This window comes from Mesoplodon densirostris, chromosome X (genome assembly GCF_025265405.1).
Source record: "Mesoplodon densirostris isolate mMesDen1 chromosome X, mMesDen1 primary haplotype, whole genome shotgun sequence".
Classification (NCBI taxonomy): domain Eukaryota; kingdom Metazoa; phylum Chordata; class Mammalia; order Artiodactyla; family Ziphiidae; genus Mesoplodon; species Mesoplodon densirostris.
The window spans coordinates 75,679,187-75,704,967 of NC_082681.1; the positions used below are offsets into that span (position 1 = coordinate 75,679,187).

General features: G+C 40.7%; 1 long non-coding RNA gene across 2 annotated transcripts; it reads left to right on the forward strand.

Annotated features, from left to right (window-relative positions):
* Positions 1 to 313: 313 nt before the first annotated feature.
* LOC132482007 (uncharacterized) lies at positions 314 to 25,781 on the forward strand. 2 transcript variants are annotated; one of them, XR_009530854.1, is made up of 5 exons: positions 314 to 481; positions 10,366 to 10,506; positions 10,941 to 11,095; positions 11,533 to 11,635; positions 25,179 to 25,781. It is a non-coding gene; the product is annotated as an uncharacterized LOC132482007 (long non-coding RNA). The 2 variants fall into 2 exon arrangements; XR_009530855.1 differs by lacking the exon at positions 314 to 481 and adding an exon at positions 1,512 to 1,570.

Consider the following 25,781-nt stretch of genomic DNA (forward strand, 5'->3'; position numbering starts at 1 on the left):
CAAGGCCAAGAATACACGGATAACAGAGCGAATAAAGGCAGCCAACTGGCAATGAAATGGTGGGCTAAGAACAGAAGAGGGATTGACGAAGGAAGATGGGCTGAGGGAAGGATGGTGGTGAAAACGGGTGTAACCAAGAGGAAGAAAGGTTGAAGAAGCAGGATGGGCCAGGGACCTGGGCGAGGGGGAACACCGGAGGGTCAGCCTCAAGGAAAGCTGCGGCTGGGTGGAGGGGTGGGGAGAAGAGGGCGGGCTCTGCGCATGCGCCTGAAGCACACTGCAGCGATCCTGTAGAGGCGGCGCTGTCTGGGCATCTGCGCTGCGGCTGGAGGTACGGCTGGTCCTCTGCCTGCTGTCCACTGCCACCTTGGCCTGCTCTTGCCACCCTGGCGCCGCGAACTCTGTGCCGCCTCTCCCTTCACCCTGTCTTGGGACGGCCGGCGCTAAGAATTCATGCTATGACCTTCGATACAGCCAGGAGGTAAAGGAACGACATAGGGGAAGAACATGGAGGGCGGCGGAGGGAACTCGGCCCTGGGGGATCCTTAATTTGTGTGTTCTCCCGGTTCACGAGAGGAAAAAATGGGGGACAGTACGCGCCTCAGACCTACAAAAGGATGTTGAGCATTTACTTCCCATCGTGAAAGTAATACAGACTTCTTTCCATTAATCAGGGTTGAGGCACCTGGGCGTCGGCATTTTCCATAACGTTCCTTGCTTAAAAATTTTTTTTTGGAGTTCCTCATATGCAGTAGAAGGTGTATTTAAAGGTCGTGGTTGTAGGACTAGGAGATTATGAGAGCTTTCTTTGCCTTTGTTCAGGGTGGTGGCTCTTATTACGGAATCCGAGGGTACTCTAAGCCCCTCCCTGAGGGTCGGGGCGGATTCTATCTAGATCTGGCATCTGCTCTGCAAGCAATGACGTCTTTCCCGTATTCCACTTCCTAGTTTATCACACCTACCCCCATTAGGGAAGGCTGGTAATGGCTCTCCTTGATTGAGCACTGGGGCACAACTATAGCGAGAAACACATCCAGATATCATCAGGCTCTTTTATATAAAAAACTGAGGTGGGAGGACAGACGCGGTGCGCACGTGTATTTGAGAGTGTGGGGATGCGCGGCGCGGTAGCGTGCAGATATGCAGTCGTCCTTTGGTAACCGCGGAGGATTGGTTGCAGGACCCCCGCGGATACCAAAATCAGCGGATGCTCAAGTCCCCTATATAGAACGGCATAGTATAGTCAGTCCTCCGTATCCGCGGAGGGTCCACTGTATTTGAGGTCTGATGTCTGTGGGTGGGGGGGCGTCCATTGGGGAGAGCGGGAGGTACGCACGCGCAAGGCTTGGGGCAGGGGGGTGGGTCGAATGCGTATTTAGGAAAGCAAAATTGCTGGTAGTTGATAGGCGCGGAAGGGAAGAGTGAAGGTGCGCATGCGCATTCGAGACGACTTTGTGATGGCTTTAACGGGAGGAGGGGAGAGGTGCGCATGCGTATTTCAAACGGAATGACGGGGAGGGGAGGCGCGTAGAGTACGTGTAATTAAGATTGCAAAATGGCGAGGGGGGAGGTAAGTTGTCTTTTTGCTTGGCCATCTTGGGCTAGGAGGGCCTGCAGAGGAGCAGATCGACCTTTCTAGTTGGGTGAGGGGGGTTAGCCTGAGTTGGAGTTGTCTTAGGCTGTGGCCAGATCCACCAGATAATAACCCAGGATCTTAGCCCCTCTCTGGCCTATAGATAATGTGGGTTTAAAAATGCGGAGGCGATGACTTTACAAAAGGTTACGGCAGCAGGCTGTGTGTAAGAAATGTGTAAAACGGGAGCACTTGGAGACAAGGCCACATTCGGGCAATACGCCTCTGGAGGGCTCTCTGTCGGACTTGCAGATCGTGGACCGGTGTCCTTGGCTCTGGACACATTCTCTCATTCCATCAGAGTAGCAGAACCCAGCAGTTGCAATATTGTGAGAACCTACTGATGGTCAGAAGCCCTTGGTTTTCTCCCCTTGAGGTTGTAGGGGTGAGGATTTGGCTGTTTCCAAGTGCTTGTTCCACTTTGCTTTAAACCTAGGATTTAGGCAAATGATAATAGTGGTATGAAGGTGACCTGGGTTCACACCCTTTCTTCTAAATTATTTTTTTCTGTAGAACTTTGAGCACGGTTTCGTCTAGGGGGACTATATATATATATATTTTTTTAGGCAGCAGCACTGTCATGGCTCTTAGAGGGCTGTCAGTAAGGATCTACTGTTAATCGCTAAAACTAGTAATTTAGCAGTTAGATATGTAGAAGCAGGGGCACAGGATTCAAAATTGAGACAGGTCTTTTCAGTAATCCTAGCTGTGATCTCATACGGTCATTTTCCTTCTTTGGGCCTGTTTCCCTATCTATAATAATAATTATGCTTAAAAGTCTTTGGAGCTTAAACTGTGTGCTAAGTACTGGATCTACATGCTTTTACACATGCCTTAACTAATTTAGTACTCTGGACAGTTATGAAATAGCAGTACCGTTATTCATCTTTTACAAATGAGAAATTTGAGGGACACAGGTAAAGTAAATCCAAGGCTTTATATCCGTTTGAATGACTGAGACTGGATTTTTATCCAGGTGCTGTGGCTTTGGAATCCTGTGCTCTTAAACATTATATTTATCCACCAAAATCATGGGGCAAATTTAAAGGACCCTTCTTTTATGTTTTCAAATTTTATTTGTAACTTATCTATGCTGTTTAAGAAAGGAGAACCGTTTCCTGATTTTTACTCAGTGCATTGTACAGGGTTGCATATGTTGAAGACAAAAAGTAAAGAATTGGTTTGGAGCCTAGTGGGGTGGCCATCCTTACCTACCCTTGTCTTCTGTGCTTTTTGTTCTGCAGAGGGTTTAAAATGGCCGACTGCGGCAGGCTGGACACACCCTTCTTGTTTTGCCTGATTTGAGATCTGGTCTGACGCTTTGAGACAACCAGTCATTTACCGCAGTAGCGATTTTTTCCTTACCCATTTTTAATATTTTGGTGTGTTAATACCAAGGTTCAGTAGTAAAGGAGAGGGTACCGCTTTTCTTTCTTATAATAAAAGACAGAGAATACATGGATTTCTTTTATTATTTGGTTGGGATAGATTCATTGAAGCAGAATTACTGTGTCAAAGGGTATGAACATTTTTAACACTTAATATGTATTGCCAAGTTTCTTCCTGAAAAGGTTGTACCAATTTTTACCCACACAAGCATTGAGTAGTATTTATTAAAAACATTATTTTAATGGATAAAAAAACAATATTTAATTTTGCATTTCTTTGGTTGTAAGTTTGGATTCTGTTTTCCTCTATATGTTTCTTAGCAGTTTTATTTTTTCCATGTGATGTTAGTTCATGTCTTATACTGATTTATCTGTTGGAGTTTTTAGTTTAGCGTTTATTATTGTTATCTATTTGAATGTGTTTTGTAAATAAAGGCTCTTACTCAGATTTCTGTAATGTTAGAAATATGTACTACAGGTTATTGTTTGCCTTTTAATTTTTGTTTCTAAATTTTTGGTTAGTAGAAATTTGAAATTGTGGTCAAATCACTCTATCTTCTGTTTTGTGATTTTTCTTCCATTAAGTTTGAATAGTTCCCTCAATGTAGAAATTTGGTAAATACCCATTGTAGCTTCATCTGAAGATAACCATCAAGTATGAGGGAAAAAGAGCCATAATTTCACCACCCAGAGATAACCAGTGTTAATAAATGTGTTCACTTTTTTTCATTCTTTCTGCATTTTTCTACAGTGATCACATATTTGTACTATTTTATATGGTGTTTTGTGTTTATAATGTGCATTTTTCCATGTTAAACATTTCTGTGATTGTCATTGAATGGTTTCATGATATTTTGTTGTATGGAAGTAGCTTAAGATTTTCAGTATTTTAAATTATGTAATTAATGTCTTTTCATTTAGTTTATATTGTTTATCTATTTGAGTTATTTCTTTATAGAACAGAGTTCAGAATTAGCATTATTGATCAAAAAGTTTGAACATTGTAAAGACCTGCCAAATAGCGTTCCAAACGTTGTCAATTTTTGTACCCAGTCATTTAGGTACATAAAATTTTTTTTTACTTACTTTATATGTAAAAGAATGGTATCTTTGATTTATGGTACATTTCTCTGATTATTGGCGAGGCTGGACTCTTCAATGTTAATTGTTAGCTCCTATTTCCTTTTGTGAACTATTCGACTTGGGTCTGAATGTTTTCTATTTGTAAGAGCTCTATATTATGTGTTCTGTGTGAGAATCTATTACCCCTTGTCATTTGTTGCAAATGACAAACCTCATTTGTTGCACATACACTCCTGGTATATGTTTGTTGCCATTGAGTATGAAGAAATGTTTGTGATTCCAAAGACAACTGCTGCATGGAATACATGTCAAATTCTTGGTAGCCATTTTGAGATAACATTTATTTGTTCTTTAAATAGATAACCATTTCTTTTCATCTAAAAGAAAAGCACTGTTTGCTGCACAGCAGTGATGCTCCCTCATGAGTGTGGGGAGAAGACATGGCAACATTTTGTCCTTAATAAGACATGGCAACCAAGTAGACAAGACACAAAACAGTAGTCCCCCTCCCCCCATCCATTCGGGAACTGGTGTTCTTTTGACTATTTATGAGTGATCTGGGGGAGGATATGGACATAGTGGAATGTTCACATTTGTAGATAACACGGAACTCTTTGGAGATGTAAAATGGTAATAGGAACAAACCACAACACCTGAGAAGACATTGTGCGTGTGGGCTGACAATTGGCAGAATGGAACAGGGTAGATAAGAGCAGTGTAATGACTTGAGGGGAAAATAGTATGTTAAGCATACAAAATAGTGGCCTCAGAGACATTGGGTCCCAAGACAGGGATCTCAGTGTAAGCAGAAACAATTTATTGATGTCATCAGCTCAGTTTGCTGTTGCAGAGACAGAAGACCCATTAAAAACCAGGCCCTATTAAGAAACAGTATGTGACACACAAAAATTCCATCCTATCTTTGTATAAAATGATCTGAACCAAATGACCAGTTAACACTAGTAATCTCTCCTCAAGGAGTCTCTTACTACCTCTCACCGAATTTTGAGAAGGTGGTGGGAAGAGTGTGTTACCTCTCTGTTTCATTTTTCTTATTTATAATATGGAGGTGATTTAGATTATATATTCTCAAAGGTTTTGGGGGGGGATAAGGTATCTTATTTTGGTTTCCTGAAACTGAGTCTGTTATTTGTGGTTCAGAGAATCTGTTTAATTATATTTATTAGTTAAACCTTTCTAAATTATTATTCCCACTCCATGAGCTATATACTATCTCTTTAATATTTAGTAACATTCTAATTTTTATTTTGTCAGTGAAGGGGGGATTGTTGGATTTAGAGGTGTCAAGTGAGCTGTTACTTGCTGCTTTTTGTTATCCAGTTATACTGGGTTAATTCAGTTAGTTGTAAGCTCCCATGTTTCAGCATTTTGCTAGTTGCAGATGTTAAACTAGGCTTATGCGTGTGGTGGGGAGGTTGACAGATATATAATAAGCAAAAGGAAACAAAACAAAATGAAACAAAGCAACAACAACAGAGCTTGTGTTGTAGAGGAAGTGATTGGGAAGGTCCTTTACTGGAGGTCTGTGCCTATCTTAAGGATGGGAGTTCCATTTTACGTCATGCCAGTGTCTAGTTCCCAAATTCATTTATGATCAGGAGTTAGGGAGAGCCTGGATATTAGAAATAGCCTGAAAGCATTTAACCTTTGGTTTCGACAATTTGTTCCTCCCCTCTCTTGATGTTACAGCCAGCAGCAGCCTGGAGCAGCACCCCCTGGAAAGAAATTTTACATCGGCCATTATAATACAACCTGATAAGTGTTACAGCACTTATCAGGTTGTATTGTAATTGTCTGTGTATATGCCTGTCTCTCTTCCTATGTTATCAGTTAGATTGTGAGCTCCTTGAGGGCAGGGACAGTGTCTTCATCTCCAGAGCCCAGCCTGGCACATTAGTAGGCCTCAGTAAATGTTTATTGGATGAATAAATGAATGACTCATCAACAAACATTTATTGTGTGCCTGCTAACGTGATCTCCACAGGCTCTGGACTGTCAACTGTTTTCTTCAAAATGCATGTGGTCAGAAACTTGCTGTTTCTTTCTAGTTATGTATATATCTTCTCAAGAGTTTCTCATGAGATAATGCTATTTTTGTGTTTGGATTTCAATCCTTGGTATTTACAGATGTTGCTACTATTGCTACTGCTGACAGTCTCTTCCTTGGCGGAACCTGGGTGAAAGCTGCCAGATCAGGAGCTTCATCCTCACTGTCTAATGTTTGCTAAATGGTTTCTATTTGTAGACTCATCCCCCTTTCACTCCTCCTCAGGTCATTCTCCAAATGGTATTCCCATGTGGACTCCACATTCTAGATCAGGGGTGGGCAAATACAGCCCATGGGCTGCCTGGTTTTGCAAATAAAGTTCTGTTGGAAAACAGCCATGCTTATTTGTTGATGTGTTGTCTGTGGCCTCTTTGACCTACAACAGCAGAGTTGAGTAGCCACATCAGAGACATGGTGACCCACAAAGGCTGGCCCTAGAAAAAGATTGCCTACCCTTTTTGGAGTATTACTCAACCAGTCATGGTTTCATTCCCCTCTCCATTCACCAGAGATAACTTTTAGCCTCTCAGAAACTCATTTATTTACTTCATTCATTATTACTTATGATGAGTCTTTTTCCTGTTTTACAGATGGGCCAGCCAGGACACACTTCAAACTAGGAGACTGATTATAAGGCCTCCCCCAGGGTCCTGCAGTCAGTCAGTTATACGGTGTCCTTCAGCATCAAGTTTCAAGCTTCAACCCTAGAAATTAAAATTCCTTTTGTTATATCCTAACTTGAAGCATATGGACATTTCATGCTTTGGTGCCTTATCCCTTGCCCCCCTCCTTCCTACACAGCTCTTTGCAATGAATATATGGAAAATAGGAATTAATATGAGATAAAGCAGAAAAGTAGGCTGAGGCAAATGTTTAGAGGGTCTGAATGCTAATTTTTAAACTGAGAAGTGGGATTTCTGAAACATTCACTTACTCAGACTTATACAGGTAGTGAGCCTGCGCTTCCAAGAGCTTAGGGCCCTTCCCTCAACCCTCTCTAACCCACCGCACGTTGTCTTGGTAACCTGTCTGTGAGTATATTGTCATTCATTTCACTTCATTAAAAAGTTGGAGAGCTCCAAGTCTGATGCAAGAAATGTAGATCTAAAAAAGCAAAAGGGAGAGAATATCAGATAGTCTCATTCTAGGAGTAAAATGGAGGGAAAGGCCTTACAGCGTTATTTTCAAGCCGCTTGCTGGATTTTTCCCAGGACTTTATTATGAAAATTTTCATACAGAAAAATTGAAAGAATTGTACAGTGAAAACCCATATACTCACCCCCTAGATGGTACAATTAACATTTTGCTGTATCTGCTTTATTGCATATTCGTCCATCTTTGTTGGGTGGGTTTTTAAAGTACTTGTGTTGCCATCCATTTTGATTTCATCTGTATCTGACCCATTATGGTGCAGAAAAATAACCTCTTTTGATTCTTATCTGTATTTTCCAAGATGGTATGGAAACTGCAGCCTAACTACGTACAAGCAGATCTGCCTGGGAATAAGACATTTTGTTTCTGAAAGAAAATGGCTGCAGCTCACTGTTGTTTACTGGAAATAATAGGCGAAGGAAAAATGGAAGTCCAGATCCAGTGTCAGTAAATCCTTCCAATAATATACTGCCCTGCACCTCATTCACTTCGCTGGCTTTGGGGGTTGGGGGGCAGCTGGTTTTCTGAGCTGCTTCTGCTTTGTTCTTTCCTTTAAGAATTGATGAAGGAGAAACAACAAAGTGATATCGAAGTGCCACTGATGTGATAGTCAGCTTTTACACAACTCCTTGGAGTTTTAGTAAACGGATTTTTAATTTGGACTACTGTCTAATATTCTTTTGGACCTTTTCTGTTAGCAATAGCCACAGAGTCAAAGGAAGCACCATGAACTGAAATCTTATTTATCTTTATCATGAATATGATAATGGTACCTGTTACCTGTTTGTGTCTATCTCCCTTCATTTAAGTTCAAGGGCAGAGGCCATATCTTATCCATCTTTGTAATTCTCCTAGTAAAACATGTCTGTATTCATAAAAAATGCAATATTACATTTAACACCTATCACATGGGCAAAGATTAAAAAATGTTATACTAGTGTTGGTGGGATATGTCCAATTTTAGTGTAATCTTTTGTAGGAGCAATTTGGCAATATATATTAGTGGGCAGAATAAATATTGCATGCCCTTTGACCCAGCAATTTCATTTCTAGGGATATACCCCTAAATATTCTAAATAAATTCTAAGTATTTTTAAAAAATGTTCTAAGGATATTTTAAAAGATTTAGGTATGGGAATGTTCACAATATTCATAGCAGTAAAAAAAAAAAAATAGAAAAACTTACCTATCCCTAAGTAGGAATTTGAATAAATAAATTATGGTGTATTCATGTAATAATACAACTTAGGCATTAAAACTGAAAATAGTCTTGTAGATGAGTATATGGCTTGGAAAGATGTACCCAGTATATTAATTGAAAGAAAGGCTATGGTTTCATCTAATTTTTGTTAAGTAAAAATTCATGTTTGTACACATACATAAAAGTAATTGGAAGCATATACCCCAAGTGTTAAACTTTCTGGGATTTTGTGATTTTTACTTTCTATGTATTCTTAATGTATTTCTGGAATTTTTTTTTCACAGCGTGTGTTTGTGACTTTGAAAGTTAAGACAAACATTGAAACGGTTTCCATTTTGAAATATGCTGACCTGAACAGAAGTGGAATAAATGGGTTGGTTGAGGGGGCTGGAAACCGGAGCAGTTTAGTTTGGAAAAGAGCTGGGCCGGGTGGGAGTAGGGCATGGTGGAAATAAGATCTCTGTCTTTAGAGAAAGGCACTAGCTTAACTACTAACTGTTCTTGGCTCCTTAGTGCAGGCATTTCACGCATCAGGCTTTACACTTACTGTTTATTTCCCAATTAGACCCTGTACACATTCCTTTCCCACCCATGTCCCTCTGGGCTTTCATAAGCTAAATAATTGCTGGTGGCAGCAGCTGCTTATGGGTGTGCAGATCTTGCTCTAGTAACGGCTGCTTTACTTTATCCAATAAAGAGAAGGCTCAAACCCATCAAGGCTGCCTCCTCATCTCCCCCCGCCCCCAACACACACCACTTGGCATTATGAATCTTCCCCAGCTATGGTGGGAGAGCTTTCTCCTGGGTCTCATGATCACTAGTAGATTATAAGAAACTATTATATTTCACTGTGGGTGAAACAGTTAAAAATGAGCCCTGAGAAACTGCTCCTTGGGTCTTCCTGGGGTTTGAGGGTTGCCTGCATCTCACTGCAATAACAGGAAACCTAGTTGCACTAGTTGGTGCTGCCAGCATCTAATAATAATAGCCTGGGCTTTGGGCTGTCACTGAATTGCTTAGCTTTTCATGCTAAGCAGCTAGGGACTGGGAAACTTAGAGGCAGAAGGCTGCTTCCTTAGGGAAGAAGGGACCCTTTGGGGGGTCTTTGGCTTGTCCTGTGTGGATCTTAGGTCTCAGGGCCCCATTCCTCCTCGTGGTTGAGTCTTGGAGGTAGGGGACTAGCCACGGGCCTACCTAGCTCCTTGTGATCCTTTTGGTAACCCACACAGCTGATAAGGGACAAGATATGTTCTATTACTTTTCAGGTATAGGTAAAGTGAGTCCTTCTGGGAGTTGAGATTGTAAATGACAGGCCTTGGTCCAGAGCCCAGGGTTTTGTTACCTTTCCTCATCAGTGTGAACTAAATGCCATATGATGAGTAGATGGAGATTTAGTTCACTTTTAGGGGGGCCTTTTAGTCAGGAGTATGGAATAAAGGGGCATAATTGCCAGACATAGAAGGGCCCCTAAGATACCAAGTTTACCTCCATTCAAAGATAGGATATTGATTGAGGTCTAAAGAGGGTAGGTAGCTAGAAGGATCAGCATTAGTTCAGATCTGAGTTCTAACACTTCGGTATAGTTACTTGGTGCCTCTGTACCCAAGTTATCTCATTTAAAATAGAGGCAAGAATCCTTATTAAATAATAATTGTTTGCATTGCAATAGTCTTTGCCAGATAAAGATAATTGTGATGCTAATATAGTGCTTAGCCAGAATGTAATCTGAGGTCCATGGTGTGGACTGGATGACTTGACTATGGTAAAGTAAAATTAAAGCTAGATCTCATACCTTAACTGTTCTTACATTTGTTTCTTCTTCCTTCTCCCTATCCTACAGGTGACACCAAACTCGATCAGAAACCATGCCACTGGTGAAGAGGTATATTGAGCCCTGCCTGGCCCAATGAGGTTACTAGAGAATTGGAAGAGACTCAAATCAGCATCCTGCACATGGTTATCAAACCATTGTGAAGTCTTAGTAAGTGGTCAGTGGCTCTTGTGGGCTTGCCCAGTTAGTGGGAAGGGCCAGGAAAGGTAGTCTTACTAGGCCTTTCCCATTATGATATGAGGAAAGATCTTAAAATATTCAGACTACACTAGAGAGTACTGAGCCTAACCTCTCCTTTTCCCATTCTCCCATTTTTGCAGATGATATCTTGCCCAAGATCATAGCTAGTTGGTATAGAAAATGGATTTGAATCCAAGCCCAATACTGTGTCTTCCACCCAGTGCTTCCTCTAGATTCCATCTAATTCCAAGGAGGCTGTGTGAGACAGAAACATTTTTATTCCATACTGTGAAAGATTTTTATAATAGCCTCTGAGATTGTGCTCCTCTGATGAAGGAAATGTCCATGGTGTGATTTTTTTTTATTATACATAAAATCACCTGGGATGCTTGTTAAAAATGCAGATTCCTGGGCAGCCTGAAACCTTGTCATTGGTCAAGAGCAACACTAAGACCTACCTGTCACTTATCCTGAGGCTTCCTGCCCAGTGGGTTCACCAGCAAGCCAGAATGAAGCATCATTGCCCAGGATGTCCTTGTGAAGCCATTAGGAAGTCTTGGTAAGTTGGTGGTGGTTTCTGTGGGGTTCCCCAGTTGGTGGCAGAGAAGAGATGGTTGTGACCTGGCACTTCCCCCCTTCCTTCAACAGACAGTTATTAGGTGCTTACTAAGTGCCAGAGACTGTTCTAGATATTAACAAAGTCCTGCCATCATGGACTTTCATTCCTATGAGAGTAGACAAAAGAATAAATAACCAATAAGTAAGTAAATGTGTACCATAAATGTTATATCAGAAGTTTCTCCATTTTTGGTGTGAAAATGGCTTTAAAAATGGTTGGGTTGGACTAAGCAATACTGTGTGTTTTTTCTCTCCCCTTCCCATTCTTCCTTTTCATACATTCCACTGTCTATCAGTGCAGTGGAGGCTGACAAGCTGAGTATGGGAGGGTCATAGATAATGAAAGCAATCTTTTTCCTTTTTGTAACCCCTCACTAGGCTGAATTTTGAAGGATATCTTTGAAAAGTGTTTTAGAGAGTCTACCAGATTTTCCATGTGAGTGCACGTGCAGCAGAAGAGGGGGTCTTCTCAGTGATTAAGGTAACACAGTGATTAAGGTAAGTAGCGGGGAGGAAAGACTGACATTGCCTTGACTCCTGTCAGTGAGGCTCTTAGAAATGTTATTTCCAGGGGCCAGTACTTTTAAAGCCTGCAGTTTATTCTGTGATATATCCTTCTCAAAACAGTTGGGGTGGATTATATGCTTACCCAGTCTGAGAACACCCCTGCAGAGGGTCACGAGAACTGAAATGGTTCCCAAGTAAACTCGGTGGCAGAAGCTGCATGTCATAAATAATGTCAACATGACACTGATTACACTCCCCTTCGGGGAGAGTCTAATCTTTCAAACCAGACTTGTTGAGAGTTTTTCTTTATCAGACTATGGAGCTACATACATCTTGTCAAAAGCCAGCTCATTAGCAGAGGCTTGTTGTTTCAGCAGCCGCCAAGTATATGGCACTTTGGATTAGTAATTTCAGAGGCAGCAGCGTCTTCCTGTGCACTCCATTTAAACCAATTGGACCAGCATTCATTTTTGGCTCCTCAGGGATCAGCCCCCTAATAGGCTTTAAGGAATAATGAAATGGTTCATAATTAAACTGGGCAGCATCTATAAAATGGCCATTCTTGGGAGATCTCTGCAGAAGCCACCTCTATCTTAAGCTAGTAGCTCCTCCATCCAGAGTTAATACCCGAGGGCCATATCATTCCTTGGTATCTGCCATTTTTTATGGAAGCAATAAAAGTCACCTTTTCTCATAAAGATGGTCTTGAGATGGTGCCTTCATAACATAATGTTCTTGGTATAGTCTCTGGTGTGTTTGGATACTTCATGCTGGCAGAATTAGGTAGATTAGCCTGCACTGGGAACCTGAGTGACAGAAACATGGTCTTTTCCCTACAGAGAAGTCTGATCCAAAGAGAGTCCCTGCATTCTGTATCCTTCACCAGAACTTATTTTAAAATGACATTGTTCATGTATAAGCATATGAATGTTAGCATGCAGTTAAAAAAGTCTTCTGTCACTTTCTCTATCTGGGCCAAAGTGGGAGGTATAAATTTGGCTTTTGCTGTCTGAATGCCATTTCTTGCCCTAGGGCTTCCCTAGCCTTGTTATCCATCCTCCTTTCCTTTTGTGACAGCAGGTCTGTTGTTTTTTCTTTTTCTTTTCTCTTTAGGCTAGTCATCCAGCACCCACATACAACATTTGAACATTTCCTTTCTAAAGTCATATAATATTAATAATAGTGCTTATTAGTTATAAGTGCCTTTTATGTTCTAGGTGAGTGCTTCACACCTATTTGCTATCTCATTTTAAATTAACATTACCTCTGGGAAGTAGGATTTGTTCCTCCTTTACAGATAATAAAACTGAGGATCAGACAAGTGTTGTCACCCATGGAACACAGGGAGCCAGTGGTAGAGCTGTGTGAGTCACACTCCAAATATCTCAGCTACCTTACTTGAAGCACTAGAATGTTTTGAGCACGTTCTTAGTTGTTGGGACTTTCTGACCCTTTGTGGGCTCTTCATCACTGTCGTCTTCCAGGATATAGGGGCACATGTGAGTGGTTCATTCTTGAAGGGAGATACAGATGCACAAGAGAGATGGTGCAAGGGTTGTGTAGGCCCGTCTAACTTTTAGAGATGACCACTTTGGATGGATTAGCATTTATTTCTTTCCCACACCACCATTCACTATTTCTCTTTGTCTTCTCACCTTTTATTATTACCCCCACCCTCCAGCATGATGTTTATGTTGTATAGTTTCTATGAGGTTATACTTCCTTTTACACAAACAAAAAGGAATCACAAAAGTCAGAGTTACAACTGAAAATCCCATCGCTTGCAGAATCTTAACTCAGGTGTAGGTGTATCAGGGGTTGGAGCAGCCTGCTGTGTAGATCAGCATGTCCAAGCCCGAATTACACATAAACATTGCCTTCCGTTAGCAGACAATGCTGATAAAATTATTTTCTGTTAATATCAAGTGGAAAACAACAAGAATACCTAACAATTAATACTTTCATAAATTTTATTGCTGGTAAGGTGACAGTGTCCAGGTAGTTAACATAGACTATAGGGCTTGGCAAGCTATGGCCCACATGCCAGCTGCCCGTTTTTGTAAATAAAGTTTTGTTGGAACACAGTCATGCTCATTCACTATTGTCCATGGCTGCCTTTCACACTACAGTAGAGTTGAGTAGTTGCAACGCAGACCATATGATCCACAGAGACTGAAGCATTACCATCTGGCCCTTCACAGAAAGTTTGCAAACCACTGGCATAGGTCAAATGTACTATGACTACAGATGTTCCCCTCCCCACCCATTTTCTTTTCTGTGGGACTTAGATTTACAGCTGATCCTAGAAAGTATGGAATCTTATAGTAGTCAGTTTGCCTCTGAATTTCTTTCCACTCAAATTAAGCTCACCAAGAAAGCACATTCACAAATTCGCTATGTATACAGAAAGAACTATGTTTTATATGCCTCACTGTAGCTATTCGTTTATCCTATATGGTTCCCTTATTTTTTTCTTTTCAGGGATGACTTAAATTTTAGCCATTCTCAAGTATCAATAAAGTACTACTCATGTTTCCTAATTATGAGTTTATCCTAATTTTTCATACACCTTTCCCCTCCCTGTAGCATGAAAGCAGCCATAGACAATATGGAAACAAGTGGGCAGGACTGAGGTCCAATAAAACTTCATTTACAAAAACAGGTGGCAGCCCGGATTCAGCCCATGGGCCATAGCATGCTATCCTTGTTCTATACTGTATATACACGAAGACTTTAAAATAACACTTGAGGTGATATGTTAAAGCAAATATTCAGGGTGATCTTTATTCAAAATGCTTGTAATACAATGACAGTAACACAGCTCTACTTGAATTAGCACTGGAAAGTGTCTCATGATCTGTGTATTATGTGCATGACTTAATAGTCACCTAGATATTGGCCTGAGTTCTTGGTAGAGCGATAGAATCCTCATGGGCCATGTTATTATCATTCCTTAGAGGATCTTCTTCCTTGCCACAGGTCTTTTCTTTGCATGGCTTAGAAGTGACTTTATGTCTGTTATTTGTTCTTATTCTTACATTAACAGCTCTAGTGTTTACCTTCTTCACCAGCATGTCTTCTACCCTATGTAGGCCCAAAAGTGAATCTGATACAGAGGTTACTTTGGATGTAATCACTCTCCTAGCAGTCAACGTAGGGAACTGTGGTTTTGGTAATTTGCTATATCAAACCCTAAATGGCTTTCAGGATTAGGAGGAATTAATCCTTCCATTGATGTCTCAAAATGTGATCTGAACAAAGTAACAGGGATCTCAGTCTAGTAAGTGTTGAACATGGAAGTAAATCTTTTTCTTTGCCCTTTTGTTGTATTTGTTATATTTAATAGCTTTCCTTATAATGAACCTACCTTGTATTTCCAGAAGAAAATTTCCTAGTTTTCAAGAGTATTGAATTAGGTCTGCTAAATTCGCTATTTTTAAATTTTATTTTCTATTTTATTTTATTATTATTATTATTTTTTGCGGTACGCGGGCCTCTCACTGTTGTGGCCTCTCCCGTTGCGGAGCACAGGCTCCAGACGCGCAGGCCCAGTGGCCATGACTCAACGGGCCCAGCCTCTCCGTGGCATGTGGGATCTTCCCGGACCGGGGCACGAACCCGTGTCCCCTGCATCAGCAGGCGGACTCTCAACCACTGCGCCACCACGGAAGCCCTATTTTAGTTTTTTACTACTTTGTTTCTGTGTTCAAAAGTGAGTTTTTGGTTGGAGTGACAGTCTTTGTCAGTTGTTGACGTTAGGGTCATTAATGAAACCTTGTTGCCTGAGCTTTTATTTATTTATTTATTTATTTTTTTTTTTTTGCGGTATGCGGGCCTCTCACTGCTGTGGCCTCCCCCGTTGCGGAGCACAGGCTCCGGACGCGCAGGCTCCGGACGCGCAGGCTCAGCGGCCATGGCTCACGGGCCCAGCCGCTCCGCGGCACATGGGATCCTCCCAGACCGGGGCACGAACCCATATCCCCTGCATCGGCAGGCGGACTCTCAACCACTTGCGCCACCAGGGAGGCCCTGCCTGAGCTTTTAAATTCAGCATATCTCAAACTGTCCCATGCCCTCTGAAACATCTGTTTAATAAAAAGAAAAAATTTAATAATAAAAAATTAAACATCTGTTTTAATTGGCATTATAATATAAAAAATAATTTGTATCTGATATTTGGGCCCTCGTTCAATTGCTGCCCTTCTAAGTTTGTGTAACATCCCTGTAAATAAGTTTTTGCACATCTCCATGTTTGTTTCCTAAGGTTGGATTAAATGTACAATTCCATCTAGTGTATGAGAATGCCTGTTTTTTCATATCCTCAGTAATATACTATATTGTGGTTTTAAAAAATCTGCCAGATGCAAAGGTGAAAAGTGGTCTCCCTTGATGTTTTAATTTATTTGATTCCTAATGACATGGAACAGCTAAAAATCTTTCTTGGGTCTTATTTTTAAGTTTCTTTTTCACACTGAATTTTCTTTTTTCTTTTTTTTTTTCTTTCTGTACGCGGGCCTCTCGCTGTTGTGGCCTCTCCTGTTGCGGAGCACAGGCTCCGGACATGCAGGCTCAGCGGCCATGGCTCACGGGCCCAGCCGCTCCGCGGCATGTGGGATCTTCCCGGACCGGGGCACGAACCCGTGTCCTCTGCATCGGTAGGCGGACTCTCAACCACTGTGCCACCAGGGAAGCCCCACACTGAATTTTGATCTACCATATATGTCACAGATGTTTCCCTCAATTTGACATAGAAGTTCATTTTTATGTAGCTCAAATATCTTTTTTCTTTATGGTTTATTCTCCCCTTGCACTTCACAGTGAAGATAAATATAGTTTATCTTCACTTTATAGTTTCATATAGTTCATGCTTTATTTACTTTTAAATATAAGTCTTTTTCCGTTGGGGATCCTGTCTTTGTGTGTGGTATATAACTAATTTTTCTGAATGTCCAGCACATTCAGGGTTCAGGGGGTGATAGTTAGGGTACTAGTGGGGATCTCAGCAGAAGGAGTTTTAGAATTTTTTCTCCAGTTTTCTGCTTTTATAACATGACTTAAATATTCTGTCTGCCCCTGTTTCTTTTGTGTGACTTCTCAGCTTTGCTTCCACTGGCCTATTCTGTCCTCTGTGATGGATTGGCAAACTTTTTCTGTAAAGGGCCTGATAGTAAATATTTTAGGCTTTGTGGACCATATGGTTTTTGCCACTGTGGCATGAAAGCAGCCAGAGGCAGCACATAAACAGACAAACGTGGCTGTGTTCCAACAAAACCATATTTATTTTTAAAAAAAAGATGGTGCTGAATTTGGCCTGTGGGCTGTGGTTTGCCAACATCTGCTCTGTGATATTTTGCTTTATAACTTTTGCTCTCATAGTTTCTACTTAGTCATGGTGGACTTCCTCATGTTCATGCCTCTCATCTCCCCATATAACCTCTTAGAGCACTTTTTCACCTCCAGTGTCTGCTACTGATTACCTGTTTCTGTACATATTTCACAATTCTAAGTTTCTGAGAGCACAGGTGGTAGCCAGACTGGGTGCTTTGTATGTCATTAGTATTATGTTCTGGGATATAAAAGTGATTTGCTTGGCTGTCTACCTTGCTGCTTCAATATAACCAATTCCATATTTATTACATTCCTTTTCAGGGTCTATTCCTTGCAATCCAAATTTTATTGCAAGAAATGGGCTCATTTGGATCAGTTTAAGAAGTTCACAGAACTTGACTCCACTGTGGCATTATTAATGTGATTCAGTTTATTTCTCTGGTTTTCTGCATGTCATCTTGCTTCTACTTCCAACTGGTTTCCTCATACTCTGTCTTCCTCTACCTCCTAGCTACTGAATACTTATGTTTTTTTCTCATTCATAACGAGCTTGTGCAGCCTCTGTAGGCGTGGCCTCCATTCTACCTCATCTTTCTCTCTGCAAACTATCTGTTTCCGCTCTTGTTCTCCATGCTGCCCAGTTGTCATTAAATTGAGACTCTGATTGCCTGTGGGTTAAGTTTCCTGAGACTGTAGAGGTAGCAGTAGTTATTTGGCAGGTCTAGGCCATGTCCCCCTATTGATTGCTCTGTGGAAATGTTTTTCTTTCCCTTTTTATAATCCCGAAGTGCTTTAGACTAACACAACTCATCTATCATAGGTATATCCAGAGTCATTTAATTGCTCTAAAACTAGAAGGCATCCCAGTCATGGGACATCCGAAAGATGCCATACCTAACCATCTTTGGAAGCGACAGTTTCACAAATGACTACACGACCCTACTTTCTCTATATCCTTGAGTCTCTTCCTGCTGCTGTCTGGTTTCCTTATCCTCTGTTCTTTATCCTATTGCTGATGGAGTTTTTGCTTATTTTTAGCTTCTGATTTCTGTGCTTACAGTAGATCTTACTTAAATCCTTCATGATTCTTGCATAGGCTGTGGTATGTTCTTTCATCGCATATCCATTCATTTCAGCTGCAGAGGTTTTGTCCCTCTGTTTTTCCTCAGTTGTAAGTTGAATCTAATTTTCTTACCTCATCCTTGTTTGGGGACAGCTTTCATGTCACAGCAAGTCATAGGCTGTTGACCAGCTTGTGGATGTCTGTCCTCGGATCTGATCCTTACTTCCCCTTGCTCTGAATAGCCGTGGATTCAGAGGAGGGATTCTTGGTCACAAGAATGCTTTCTTAGCTAGACTTGTTTGCAGTACAGTGTCCTTTAGAAGAATTTTGGGCATGGGTGACACTATGACATATGTACTTTATTCTCTCTGGTTTAGCTCCCTAACGCAGCTTATTTGCAGCATCTAGCAAGTCTCTCAAAGTCTCACCTTCTAAAGTGGGTATAAAATGTAAATTTCATGTCACAAGCTGGTTTGCACAGCATCTTTAAAACAAGGGATTTTCTGGAAGATCATAGCCAATTCCCTAAATTGCATTCCTCTTGAGGGGCTGTTCTGCTTCTTACCATTGGTTAGGTACTTCTGATTGCTAGAAACAAATTCACCAGTGAGCTAATGACAGGTTATTGGCTGGTGACTTGTGGGGAGATAATGGTGACTGGCATCACATGAAATGCCAATTATAGGGGGACCTTAATATGGTTATGCCCATTAGGGATGGGATCTGGGTCCAAAGAAGCTCTGGGAAACTCAGCAAAAGGAGTTTGCGGATCTTCACGTTAGGATTGTGCCATTTATGTAACTGAGTTAACTCTGTCTTCTTAAGTTTTGTGTGTTATTTCTCCCATTGCCTATTGGCTTACCTATTCACTTGGTTTTAGTTTTTTTCTCTGCCTCATATTTTTAGCTTATTCGTAGGTTCTGCTTACTTAGGGCTTCACCTTTTTTTCCCCCCACTGAATTGTATACTTTATTTATTTTTTAAATTGGAGTATAGTTGATTTACAATGTTCTGAGAGCTTCACCTTTATCATAAGTTTTGCTTGTTTGTGGCCCTCGTGGCCTCACCTCTCTGCATTGTGTTGGCTTGCTGTCTATCCTTTCAGCTTCAGTTCCCTTTGCTATCTATGATTACTACTTCTGATAGCCCAATTCTAATTCCTGAAAATACAAATGTACTAGGCCTGACTTATCCCAGCTTAATTAGATATTTATATACCAACAGCAGCAGTTTGTGGGTCGTTTTTTTTTTCTTCTTTTTTAAGATTTTGTGCAAGTTGATAAAAAATCTACAATCTACAATACTTCTGGGTAGATATGGAATTCTATGAACACATATAATAGCTCTCATACTGTAATTGATGGATGTTTCCTTATGCCTAAGAATACTATTCCTTACTCTGAATATCCCTTAAATCCTAGAATAAACAGGGTTCAGTCTTTTTTTTCTCTTGTTTCCCTCTCACTTGAAAAATGGTCAACAGCTCTCCGCTCTCACCAGACTCCACTTCGTCATTCACTACGACGACATCGTAGAAGCCACCCTGGGTGTCTCCCCAAAGATAGGTTAAAATCCTAACCCCTGGTACCTGAGAACGCGACTTTATTTGGAAATATGTTTGTGGGTCTTTACTTTTGTGTTCTGCAGTTAATATGATTATTACACTTAGTCTCTGTTTCTTTTACTTTGCTTCGTTTCTTCTAGCTTCCAATGCATCCATTAACACCTGGCTTCTGCATCCTTTATTTCAAGGGTTGCAATAGCAAATGCATGCAGGGTCCAGATGGGGTAAATGTGTAAGATGGTTCTGATATTTATTTTCTTATTTATTTCTTGAAACACTGCTTTGTTTTTGTTTTGTTTTGTTTTTTTTTGGCTTTTCTTTTGTTGCTCTACTTTTGATACAGACATTGGAAAAGAGAATTCTCTTAAAATAAAATAAAGATTTCAAATGCAATGGTGAAGAGCAGTTGATGCTTCTAACAGGGAGTGTTTAGGTTTGTGGTCCAGTGGAACGTGAACCTTTCATCCAAAGGAGAAGCCTATTACTCCTTGGCTCCTGTTGATTGTTGCCCAGTAAAAATGCTGCCCAACATTGACAAGATTTCCAGCTCTCTGCAAGGAGCCTGAGTTTGAGCTGTTAGCTTAAATTTGTTTAAATGCTGCAGGCCAACACAGTGTGTTTATTTTATTTTCTTAAATATTTATTTATTTATTTATTTTGGCTGCCCTGGGTGTTAGTTGCGGCATGCGGGATCTTCGTTGCAGCATGTGGGCTTCTTAGTTGCGGCATGCATGTGGGATCTAGTTCCCCAACCAGGGATTGAACCTGGGCCCCCTGCATTGGGAGCATGGAGTCTTACCCACTGGACCACCAGGGAAGTCCCGAATGCAGTGTGTTTATAAATGCTCTTATAACCCCATAGCTTCTGCTTCTTTATAATTTTGACTTGTTTGTAGTATTACCCTTTTCCCATGTGGTATGAAACATGAGTGTGTAGTACTACCCGTTCAACTTGGCCTGGGGTTGGCAGTTTTCCTTGGGTAGTGTTTAAAACTAGGTCGCAGTTTTGAATGGAATTGTATAGATTCGAATAGATTAGGAAAGAACAGATGAAGATATAATATTTAAAAATGAGAAAATACTAGCCTCCATCTGGCAAAGGGTAAGTACTTTGTGAAATTTTTGTTCCAGCTATATGTTTGTATGTATGTGTATCTTTGTTCTAATGTAATTGTTTCTTACTGTGGATTAAGCAACTTTATAAGGCACCGAGTGAAATAGTGTGAGTAAGCTGGCATCCTCTGAGCTTAAATCCCTCCTGTAGACAGGTCTCCTTTGGCTCACACAGTGTTTCTTAAAACTCTGGTGATTGCCAGGGGCTTGAGGGGAGGGGGAGAATGAGGAGCTGTTGTTTAGTGGGTATAGAGTTTGAATTTTGCAAGATGAAAAATTTCTGGAGATTTGTTGCTCAGCAATATGAATATGATTAATGCTACTGAACTGTGCACTTAAAAAGGGTTAAGACGGTTTAGAAAAAAGAACAGGAGTAACCCATTAAACAGAAAGTTTACACAGTCATCAGAATATCCTTGAGTATCTCAAATATAATCAAGTTAAAAAATACTTGCATGACCATCTTTGATAAAACCTTCCATTTCTATATATCAAGCTATGGCCCACGGGCCAAACGTGGCCCACCGCTTTTTTTATATATGTATATACAGCCTGTGAGTGGAGAATGGTGTTTACATTTTTTAATGGTTGAAGAAAATCAAAAGGAGAATAGTGTTATAACCTGTGAAAATTATACAAAAATCAGATTTCAGTTTTATTGGAACACAGCCACACATTCATTTATGTATTGTCTATGGCTGCTTTTATGCTAAAGTGGCAAAGTAGTTGTGACACAGACCAAATGGCCTGCAAAACCTAAAATATTTACTACCTGGCCATTAAAGAAAAACTTGGAAAGTTGCTCTATTGCAACAGTCGCCAGGTCCCTCACAGCATCATCTTTGATGGCTTTAAATGCCTAATTAACAGCTCTGTCATGGCCTCCTTAGTGGCTATTATCATTCTATTCTAATATGTGGGGGGATTCTCACTTCCTTATCCCCTACTGTGACACCCTAACCAAATCGAGCAAACTCACATTCTTGGTGAGCTTCAGTTACGCCTGGAATTCTGTTAGCAATTTCTGGTATTGTAGGTTCTTTTATTTTCAAGAAACGGACCTCTCTTGGGTCAGCCAGGCAATTTAGACCACCCATGGCTATGCATGGCCAGCCTCTAAGGTAGACAAAGGTTTCATAAGAGTCCAAATAAAGAAAATCCAGTATTTGAATAAGACAATTAAAAAATAAAGAAAATGAAATTCAGTTTCCTCTCTGAGGAAAATGGTTTGAGGATTGGAAACGGTTCCAAGATAGATGCAAGCAACAGGGGTTTGTATCATTCATCTAGTATGCTACCTTTAACATCTTTTTTTAAAATACAAATTCTGTATATTTAAGGTATACAACTTGATGATTTGATATACATAGTGAAATGATTACTATAGTCAACCATCAAACTAATTGACTTTCTTCTCACCTAGTTACCTATTTTTTTGTGATGAGAGTACCTGCAATCTATTCTCTTGGCAAATTTTCAGTATTCGCTATAGTATTATTAACTGACCTTATGCCATATATCACATGTCTTCATTCCTCCTTTTCTCTGCTTTTTTGCCTTCCTCATTATCTACTCAAGATTTAGTTTACTTCCTAGTTTTGTTTATATTCTGCTTCCTCATAAATTTTCAGTTATTCATCACTAAACCTTGCTTATTGCTCCAGTGTCCTTGGCTGTATCTCATGTTTCCCAGCGCTGTCATTTAATATTCAGCTCCCTCTGCTATGGGCCTCACTCTTTTTGTATTTCACAAACTTTATTCCTCAATGCAAGGATTTAAATGGCTTAGCTCACCCCCTGCTTGGGTAGTCAGTTTCTGAGTCGTGCAATGACACAGCACTTAGGTAGTGTGTCCCAGACCTGGTACATTCAGCTTTGGGTGACAGGACAGGTCATATTCTAAAATTCATTGCTCTCTCAGACTGCCTCATCTCCAGAACTATGAGTGGGACAGTTTACCTTAGATGAGACTGTGAGTGTAGCCACCACTTGATTCAGGTGTGTTTGTATTGCATTTCTACATCTTGACCACTAATCACATATGCCCCTCATCTCATTTTCTCATTTCTAAAGATGCTTCTGTTTATACTTTTCCAGCTCTTTTCCAGCAGAAATATTGGAGAGTAAGTCACAGCCAGATGCTATAGTCTGATGTCATGAGGCCACTTTAGAAATTTCCCTGCCGATTTTAGAAGCATCCACCTGTCTGATCTTCTTGGCCACTTCAGTTTTCTCTGTTGCAATTCTACCACAAGTTACCTTCATTGGATGTGTGGTCCTGTGACAATAACTTGGCTGCAGTTACTGTAGGCCCTTAACCTTCTAGCCTGGGTTGTGGTGGGGTGTGTCTGTTCTCTGCCCCACCACCAAGTCATAACCAGGTCTAAATATTTTACTTCCTGCCAAAGTTCTGTTTATGTAGCCCAACTCTACATTATTTTCTAAATTACATAAGATTTCTGGTTTCAAGAAATAAGACGCAGGATTAGCTCAAGAAATAGACATTTATCAAACAGATACACATAGTAAGATACACACAGTAAGGAAGATAGGATTTCATAGGAATCTTAAGAACAGTGTGGTATGGAATTGCATCTGTGGTGGCTCTAGGAGCTTAATTTAAGCACATGGAGTTTGTAGACCTTTTCCATTGTGCCGTTGACTTGAATTAAATCAGTTATTTGTTCAGCTGTTCTCTTCCTCTCTACTTTTTTTTTTTTCTTCCTCATGACTGGCTTTGCCACTACTTCAATGAGGCTTTCAGCTTCAGCTTTTACTGGTAATGACCTAGTTTTCATTGTTTCTACTCAAATTCCAAAGAGTGAGAATCTAATTGGCCTAGTTTATCTTTACTTGTGCAGTGCTTTTTCATGCTTAGACATGCTGGCAGTGTGTGGATTGGTCCCGACAGTCGTGCTCATTGGAGAGGATGTAGTACTAGATAATGTGAAACAAAAGCTGGTCATTAAGGGCTGTGCTACAGCTGTGACAATAGATAGGGTGGTGATCTTTAGAAGGATGCGGGCGTAACATTTGTAGGAACCTGAACACTGGACACATTTAGTCCAGTGGTTCTCAAGCTTGGGAACCTATGGTCCGATCCATGTTATTCCATGCCTGTTGGAATGGTAACTGAGCACCATGTCTAGCTATAAGAGAGATAAAATCATGCTTTCCAGGGTCAGCACCTCATGGTTATGTTGGAATTTGCACATCATTGTCAGAAGAGAAATAACTGCCAAACCCCGCTCTGCTTATTTTTTTGTTGTTGCTATAATACAACCACTACCAATAGCCTCAGTGCTTCACCTTAAGTGGCTGTATGTATCAGTCACAAAGGCAATTGTATAATTAGTGGCTTTGCCACAACATAACCTGGACTTGTAAAAAAAACTTTGCATCCTGGTGTCTGGAGGGGATTGTGTATGATTTTCTACCCTACAGTCATACCCTAACAATTCCAAATGTTTTCTATTTCTCCTGGGGGTCTGTTTTCATGCAGCTGTATTTCTGATACAAATTTCTATATAAAATTGGCTCTTTTAGTCTCAAGAAATGAAGAATCACGCAGCCTGCCTCATTAATAGGGGTTTATTTTGTATAAATATGTTGAACAATGTGGAAAATGGGGCTATAACGGGAATCTAAGTATAGGAACAATATTGAGTATGGGAACTGGATTCGAGCAGCTCTGGGCACCTTAACAGCGGGGATTTTTGGTTCATTACTCTTGTGCTACACCACTGACATCACTCAGCCACTGTGCATTTGCTGTTCCTTCTAGCTCAGTGGCTCTCTATCAGAGCTGTACATTAGAATCAACTGAGGAACTTTAAAAATAAACCAGGGTGAGATATTGTGATTTAATCGCCACAGGCATCAGTATTTTTAAAGTTCCTTCATGCTTCTTTTGCTTTTATTTTTTTAATTAAAAAAAAATTCTTTTTGGTTGCACTGCATGTGGGATCTTAGTTCCCCGACCAGGGATCGAACCCGTGCCCGCTGCAGTGGAAGTGCAGAGTCTTAACCACTGGACTGCCAGGGAAGTCCTCTTTTGCTATTAACTGGCTTCCCCAACCTTTATTTCTCTACCTGCCAGCTTCTGCTTACTTGTGATATTCATGGATTGTATTACCTCGTAAATTTGCCTTCTCTTGGTCTTAATGAGCTCCCTTAGAGAAGAGCCTATGGCATGACAGCAAAATTAAAGTGTCTATTGCAAGGGTTGGCAAACATTTTATGTAAAATTCCAGATAGCAAATATATGAGGCTTGTAGGCCACAGAGTCTCTGTTGCAACTATTCACTCAGGGAATCAACCAGAGACAGTGAATGCAAGATCTGTGTGCAGCCAGATTTGACCCATTGGCTGTGGTTTGCTGACCCCTGGTCTGTTCCTTCCTTGTTCATAGTAAAATTTCTTGTTTATTCTTTCTCAATATCTTCTTAGCTACTGTTCTCCAATTCATCATTAACTTGAATATAAGAATTACTTTGGGGACTTCCCTGGTGGCGCAGTGGTTAAGAATCTGCCTGCCAATGCAGGGGACATGGGTTCAAGGCCTAGTCCGGGAAGATCCCACATACTGCGGAGCAGCTAAGCCCGTGCGCCACAACTACTGAGCCTGCGCTCTAGAGCCCGCGAGCCCCAACTACTGAGTCTGTGTGTTACAACTACTGAAGCCGCGTGCCTAGAGCCCGTGTGCCACAGCAAGAGAAGCCACCGCAATGAGAAGCCCGCGCACCGCAACGAAGAGAGTAGCCCCCGCTCAACGCAACTAGAGAAAGCCCGCACGCAGCAACGAAGACCCAATGCAGCCAAAAAAAATAATAAATTAATTAAAAAATAAAAAAATTACTTTGTAAAATTCTACTTCATCTAAAAAAATTCATTTAGGGATATTTATCATGGTAGCATTTGATTTATAAATTCATTTGGTCAGAATTAACGTGCTTGTAACATTTCTCCTCCTCTAGAGACATTTAGTCAAGTCTTTTTATGTCCTAATAATCATAATTTTCATCATGTAGATCCCCCCAGTATTTCTTATGT